A 7,805-nucleotide genomic window follows, 5' to 3' on the forward strand; every position below is an offset into this window, starting at 1 on the left:
GAATAAGTTTATCCCAGTCACCAGCCTCAGAAATCGCAGGTTAACAGCAGCTCAGATTAGAGACCAGGTCAATGCCACATAGAGTTCTAGCAGCAGACACATCTCTACAACAACTGTTAAGAGGAGACTTTGTGCAGCAGGCCTTCATGGTAAAATAGCTGCTAGGAAACCACTGCTAAGGACAGGCAACAAGCAGAAGAGACTTGTTTGGGCTAAAGAACACAAGGAATGGACATTAGACCAGTGGAAATCTGTGCTTTGGTCTGGTGAGTCCAAATTTGAGATCTTTGGTTCCAACCACCGTGTCTTTGTGCGACGCAGAAAAGGTGAATGAATGGACTCTACATGCCTGGTTCCCACCATGAAGCATGGAGGAGGAGGTGTGATGGTGTGGGGGTGCTTTGCTGGTGACACTGTTGCGGATTTATTCAAAATTGAAGGCATACTGAACCAGCATGGCTACCACAACATCTTGCAGCGGCATGCTATTCCATCCGGTTTGCGTTTAGTTGGACCATCATTTATTTTTCAACAGGACAATGACCCCAAACACACCTCCAGGCTGTGGAAGGGCTATTTGACCAAGAAGGAGAGTGATTGGGTGCTACGCCAGATGAACCTGGCCTCCACAGTCATCAGACCTGAACCCAATCGAGGTGGTTTGGGGTGAGCTGGACCACAGAGTGAAGGCAAAAGGGCCAACAAGTGCTAAGCATCTCTGGGAACTCCTTCAAGATTGTTGAAGACCATTCCCGGTGACTACCTCTTGAAGCTCATCAAGAGAATGCCAAGAGTGTGCAAAGCAGTCATCAAAGCAAAAGGTGGCTACTTTGAAGAACCTAGAATATAAGACATATTTTCAGTTGTTTCACACTTTTTTGTTAAGTACATAATTCTACATGTGTTAATTCATAGTTTTGATGCCTTCAGTGTGAATGTACAATTTTCGTAGTCATGAAAATACAGAAAAATCTTTAAATGAGAAGGTGTGTCCAAACTTGTACTGTATGTATGTATGTATGTGTGTGTGTGTGTGTGTGTGTGTATATGTGTATATATATATATATATATATATATATATATTCTGCTAACATGTTATTTTGGGTTATAAGCTTCTCTACCCGTCTACGTCCTATTGATTTGAATTAAATTAATCTTGTTTTACTCATCTGGATGGAAATTTTTTAAAAGATAGATATTATATGTAAAGTGTATTCAAAAATATGCAGACCTTCAAATATCACTGAAGGCTTACCAGACACAATCCTTGTTAAAAGGTTAGACATCGACTTGTAGGGTGGTAACCTCTGATAAGTGGCTTTCGCAAGGCAGCTTTCTTTATCTTAGAGGAAAAGTAATTTGCATACATTTTTCCCAGGAAGGCTTTCCTGGCCACTTGATACCAGCTTGGAGGTCTCCACAAGCAAAAGCTGCCTGTGCTCCATTGAGGCAGCAGGAACAAAGCGATCTGCTTTCAGCATAGAAGAGCCCACAGTTCGGGCCAACGGTGCAGCCATGCCACTAGCCCAAACTGTAAATGACAGGCGCACCTCCACCAAGTGGGAAGCCAGGGGGAGGCTGGGCAGTGATGTACTCTTAACCCCTACACCCCGAAGCCTGTTTTCATCTTTCTGACCATGCCAATGTATTCATTTATGACCAGTGTGACTTTGAGGTAATAAATCTGCAACGCTTCATCGGATCCCACTGATTCTGTGAAAATATAGGACATTTTACAAGAATGTTGCAATTTTTAAACTTTGAATTTTTGTGCTCTTAACAACCAGAGGCATTTTCGGTTTTGCGTTTTCGTTTTTCGCTCCCCTTCTTCCTAGAGCCATAACATTTTTACTTTTCCTTCAGTATGGTCTTGTGAGGGCTTATTTTTTTGTGGGACGAGTTGTACTTTTGAATGACACCATTGGTTTTAACATATTGTGTACTGGAAAACGGGAAAAAAATTCCAAGTGCGGTGAAATTGCAAAAAAAACTGCAATACAATAGTAGTTTTTTTATTTTGCTTTTTACTAGGTTCACTAAATGCTAAAACTGACCTGCCATTATGATTCTCCAGGTCATTACAAGTTCATAGACACCAAACATGTCTAGGTTCTTTTTTATATAAGTGGTGAAAACAAATTCCAGACTTTGAGAAAAAAAAAATTGTGCCATTTTCCAATACCCGTAGCATCTCCATTTTTCGTAATCTTCGGTTGGATGAGGGCTCATTTTTTGCACACCGAGCTGCCATTTTTAATGATACCAGTTCGGTGCAGATACATTCTTTTGATCACCCGTTATTATTGCATTTTAGTGCAATTTTGTTGCGACCAAAAAACGTAATTAATACGCTGTTTAGTGATCAGGTTAATCCTTTTTTTTAATATTGATCGGGTGATTGTGAACGTGGCTATACCAAATATGTGTATGTTTGATTTTTTTTTTTTTTTTAGTTTTATTTTCAGTGGGGCGAAAGGGGGGTGATTTTAACTTTTATATTTTTAAAAACATTTTTCTTGAACTTTTGGCATGCTTCATTAGTCTCAATGGGAGGCTAGAAGTTGCCACAACTCAATCGGCTCAGCTACATAGAGGTGATGCTCAGATTGCCTGTATGTAGCAGAATAACTCACCTGCTATGAGCTCCGACCAACAGGCAGCGCTCACAGCAAGCCAGCAGTGACAACCATAGACGTCTCCAGGAGACTTCTGGTTGTCATGCCAACCCATTGGAGAATCGTGATCACGTGACGGGTCACCAATGGGTGGATTTCCGGCATGATTTCTGGAAGTGCATGTTAAATGCCGTTGTCAGTGTTTGACCGGCATTTAACAGGTTAATAGCCATGGGTGGATTGAGATTCCACCCGCAGCTGTTCCGGGCACATGTCAGCTGTTCAAAACAGCTGACATGTGCCGGGAAAGATGTGGGCTCACTGCCGGAGCCCACATCAAAAGGAGGGTGTCCGACATCGTCGTACATTTACGCTCGATGTCAGAAAGGGGTTAAACCAGAGTTATGTCACACAAATTAGTTACTAAATAACTCTTCACATATGTCTTCTTAACATCTGCATCATTTTTAAACTTTTTTTTGGTTAAGTTAGAAGGGTTAAAAGTTGACCAGTGCGTCTCATTTTTCCAACAAAATTTACAAAACCATTTTTTAGGGGCCACCTCACATTTGAAGTGACTTTGAGGGGCCTATATGAGAAAATACCAACAAGTGACACCATTCAAAAAACTGCCCCCCTCAAAGTGCTAAAAACCACATTCAAGTGGTTTATTAACCCTTCAGGTGATTCACAGGAATTAAAGCAATGTGGAAGGAAGAAATTAAAAAAGTTTTCCCCACAAAATTATTTTAGGCCCAATTTTTTTGTTGACACAAGGGTAACACCAATACCCTACAGGTCCTTCTCAAAAAATTAGCATATAGTGTTAAATTTCATTATTTACCATAATGTAATGATTACAATTAAACTTTCATATATTATAGATTCATTATCCACCAACTGAAATTTGTCAGGTCTTTTATTGTTTTAATACTGATGATTTTGGCATACAACTCCTGATAACCCAAAAAACCTGTCTCAATAAATTAGCATATCAAGAAAAGGTTCTCTAAACGACCTATTACCCTAATCTTCTGAATCAACTAATTAACTCTAAACACATGCAAAAGATACCTGAGGCTTTTAAAAACTCCCTGCCTGGTTCATTACTCAAAACCCCCATCATGGGTAAGACTAGCGACCTGACAGATGTCAAGAAGGCCATCATTGACACCCTCAAGCAAGAGGGTAAGACCCAGAAAGAAATTTCTCAACAAATAGGCTGTTCCCAGAGTGCTGTATCAAGGCACCTCAATGGTAAGTCTGTTGGAAGGAAACAATGTGGCAGAAAACGCTGTACAACAAGAAGAGGTGACCGGACCCTGAGGAAGATTGTGGAGAAGGACCGATTCCAGACCTTGGGGAACCTGAGGAAGCAGTGGACTAAGTCTGGTGTGGAAACATCCAGAGCCACCGTGCACAGGCGTGTGCAGGAAATGGGCTACAGGTGCCGCATTCCCCAGGTAAAGCCACTTTTGAACCATAAACAGCAGCAGAAGCGCCTGACCTGGGCTACAGAGAAGCAGCACTGGACTGTTGCTAAGTGGTCCCAAGTACTTTTTTCTGATGAAAGCAAATTTTGCATGTCATTCGGAAATCAAGGTGCCAGAGTCTGGAGGAAGACTGGGGAGAAGGAAATGCCAAAATGCCTGAAGTCCAGTGTCAAGTACCCACAGTCAGTGATGGTGTGGGGTGCCATGTCAGCTGCTGGTGTTGGTCCACTGTGTTTCATCAAGGGCAGGGTCACTGCAGCTAGCTATCAGGAGATTTTGGAGCACTTCATGCTTCCATCGGCTGAAATTTCATTTTTCAGCACGACCTGGCACCTGCTCACAGTGCCAAAACCACTGGTAAATGGTTTACTGACCATGGTATTACTGTGCTCAATTGGCCTGCCAACTCTCCTGACCTGAACCCCATAGAGAATCTGTGGGATATTGTGAAGAGAAAGTTGAGAGACGCAAGACCCAACACTCTGGATGAGCTTAAGGCCGCTATTGAAGCATCCTGGGCCTCCATAACATCTCAGCAGTGTCACAGGCTGATTGCCTCCATGCCACGCCGCATTGAAGCAGTCATTTCTGCCAAAGGATTCCCGACCAAGTATTGAGTGCATAACTGAACATTATTATTTGATGGTTTTTTTGTTTGTTATTAAAAAACACTTTTATTTGATTGGACGGGTGAAATATGCTAATTTATTGAGACAGGTTTTTTGGGTTATCAGGAGTTGTATGCCAAAATCATCAGTATTAAAACAATAAAAGACCTGACAAATTTCAGTTGGTGGATAATGAATCTATAATATATGAAAGTTTAATTGTAATCATTACATTATGGTAAATAATGAAATTTAACACTATATGCTAATTTTTTGAGAAGGACCTGTATATGTGAGGGAAAACAACTGTTTGGGTGCATGGCAGGGGTCGGAAGGAGCACCGTTTGACATTTGGAATGCAAAATTGGCTGGAATCGATGGTGGACGCCATGTCACATTTGCCGAGCCCCTGATATGACTGAACGGTGGAAGCACCCCACAAGTGACCCCATTTTAGAAACTAGACTACTTCAGGTGCACTTATCTAGATGTGTGGTGAGCACCTTGAACCCCCATTGAACCCCTTGTTGTGCAGTCTATTTATTGAGTAATGCGGGTGTATTTATCCCGGGTTCCCTGCGCCCCTACTATGCTTACATGCCTGTGTGGTGCTTGCGCACACCATGCAGCACCGTACCTCCCCTGTGTTTGGTAATGTATTGTACCTCTGTGTATCCTATATATTCTGTTGCATTAATAAAGATACATTTTTTTATATATTGTTCTATATGGACGTGTTGGTCGTTTTTTTGGGGGGCCGTTATGACCCTAATTTTTCTATCATACTTTTGCACTGTATAGCTTGAGGACCTGATCTGAGAGATCTATACCCCCATGAACTTATTCTAATCCAGGATACAATCTGGATTTGGGACTTGTGTTGTGGTACCTATGACAGTAACAGAAGCTGTCGTCACAGTGTATGGTGGTCAAGATAAGGACATCCCTCTTGTCCTTATACTTGACCACGAGCATGTTGTCGCTTCATTGGCCTTTGCAGTCGCCCTTTCTCAGCAGTTGGCCAATTAGCAACTTAGGAAGGCCTCTCTGATTTCCTCGCAAGGTGCAGCATTCAACTGGACCTCTGGTAGACAGGGCCTTAAAGGGAATCTGTTACCCCATTTTTGGCCTATAAGCTGCGGCTACCGCCATCAGGGGCTTATCTACAGCATTCTGTAATGCTGTAGATCAGTGTTCCCCAAGTCCGGTCCTCAAGAGCCACCAACAGGTCATGTTTTTAGGATTTCCTTAGTATTCCTCAGGTGATAATTGCATCACCTGGACAGGCAAGCATTCAATGACCTGTGCAATACTAAGGAAATCCTCAAAACATGACCTGTTGGTGACTCTTGAGGACCGGAGTTGGGGAACACTGCTGTAGATCAGGCATGTCAAACACGCGTCCCGAGGGCCGCATGCGGCCCTTCACAGGCATATCTGCGGCCCTCACAAAAGTCTCAAACTTTGTCTCTAAACACAAAGTTTGAGACTTTTGTGCGGGCCGCAGGTGCTCAAAACTTCACGATCAGCACTTCCGGCTCTTCATTCATTGGCCCATATCCCTGCATATGACCTGCTTACGTGATCAGCCGACCAACTAGCTCTGTGTCAATCCATGACGCGTGTACTTTGGTCGGATGCTGATCACGTAAGCAGGTCATATGCAGGGATATGGGCCAATGAATGACGACCCGGAAGTGCTGATCGTGAAGTTTTGTACATCTGCGGCTCGCGTGGCTGCTGATCACCTAAGTCAGTTTTGTTGTGAGCGGAGGAAGAGTCGTGGCTGAGTGACTGGGATACTGTGACCGTGCTGAGGAAGAAGGGACCCACTGCCGCACAGGCAAAGTCCAAACAAGTGAGTGGCCCTCCTGTATGTAACCACTAAAAACTAAAGAGAGGGGTGAGCACTCAGATTATAAATAATTGTGATGCAAATGGAGAGCTGTTACTCTATGAACTGGTGGAACACCATCTGTATGTAACCTGCCATTGGTGCTGTTAGCGTAGCTACTGGGGGGGCAGAGGGGGCCATCGCCCCAGGCCCTGTCACATGAAGGGGGCCACTGGGAGCCAGGGCCACTTCTGTGAGGAGGCAGAACACCGCATAGGAGCAGAGCAGTATAATGTCTGCTCCCGTCTGACGGAGACTCTGCACGCTGCTAGCACAGTGGCGGCTGCAGTCTCCCCCCTGCAGTGAATGGTTTCGCCCGTCTGACCTGATCATGAAGCTTTTTCTGGCTGCAGTTTTCTTCACTCTGTGCACGCTGGGATTGGCTCAGGCACGCTGGGTCCTAGTGCCCACACTTTGCATTTCACTCACACTTCCTGGTCCTGCCTGCAGTGCAAACGTTATAAGTAAGTGGGGATGGAACATTTTAGGTTTATTAAATTCAGGTATGTCACTGAGACCGTTGGGGTATTGTGGGGGCTGAAAGTGAGTGATGGGGGACAGGGTACTGAGGGGTAAATGTGAGACCATTTGGTGGTTGTGAGGGCAGAAGGTGGGTGAGGTGGGACAGGGCACTGAGGGGTGGATGTGAGATGATGGGGGTATTGGGGCTGAAGTGGGGGAGGGGGGACAGGTCACTGGGGGCTGAATATTATAATGTTTAGTTCTGATATTATATGTACTCCATCACATAATATTTGCTATGTGGGGAGGCTGGAGATGGGGGGTCGGGGGCTTTTGATACGTACCACCTGGGCCTTTTATGAGTATTAGTATAAGGAGCCGCATACAGTAACCAAGAGCTGCATCACATTTACAGAACCACTCCAGCATTATTTTTTATTTCACTGCTGGAGCGGTGCTGAAAATCCCCGTCCCCTGCCTGATACTCACTTTCTGGCGTTTTCATCTGTTTTAGTCTCCGCTCAGCTCCGTCTCCTGCAGTTTGTGGCCTGTCCAAGGCTCCAGTGTTTCATGGAGCAGCGCAGAGGTCACTAATCAATGTGAGTCTGTGGGAGCCTCGTTCTGGCCTCTCTCTCACTGTCAGGCTGTGTGCACACGGTGCAGATTGGCCGCTGTGGATTCGCAGCAGTTTTCCGTCTGGTTTACTACAAGACCTGGCTTTTGCTGTGGATAT

Source organism: Ranitomeya variabilis, chromosome 3 (genome assembly GCF_051348905.1).
Source record: "Ranitomeya variabilis isolate aRanVar5 chromosome 3, aRanVar5.hap1, whole genome shotgun sequence".
In the NCBI taxonomy this organism is placed as follows: Eukaryota; Metazoa; Chordata; class Amphibia; order Anura; family Dendrobatidae; genus Ranitomeya; species Ranitomeya variabilis.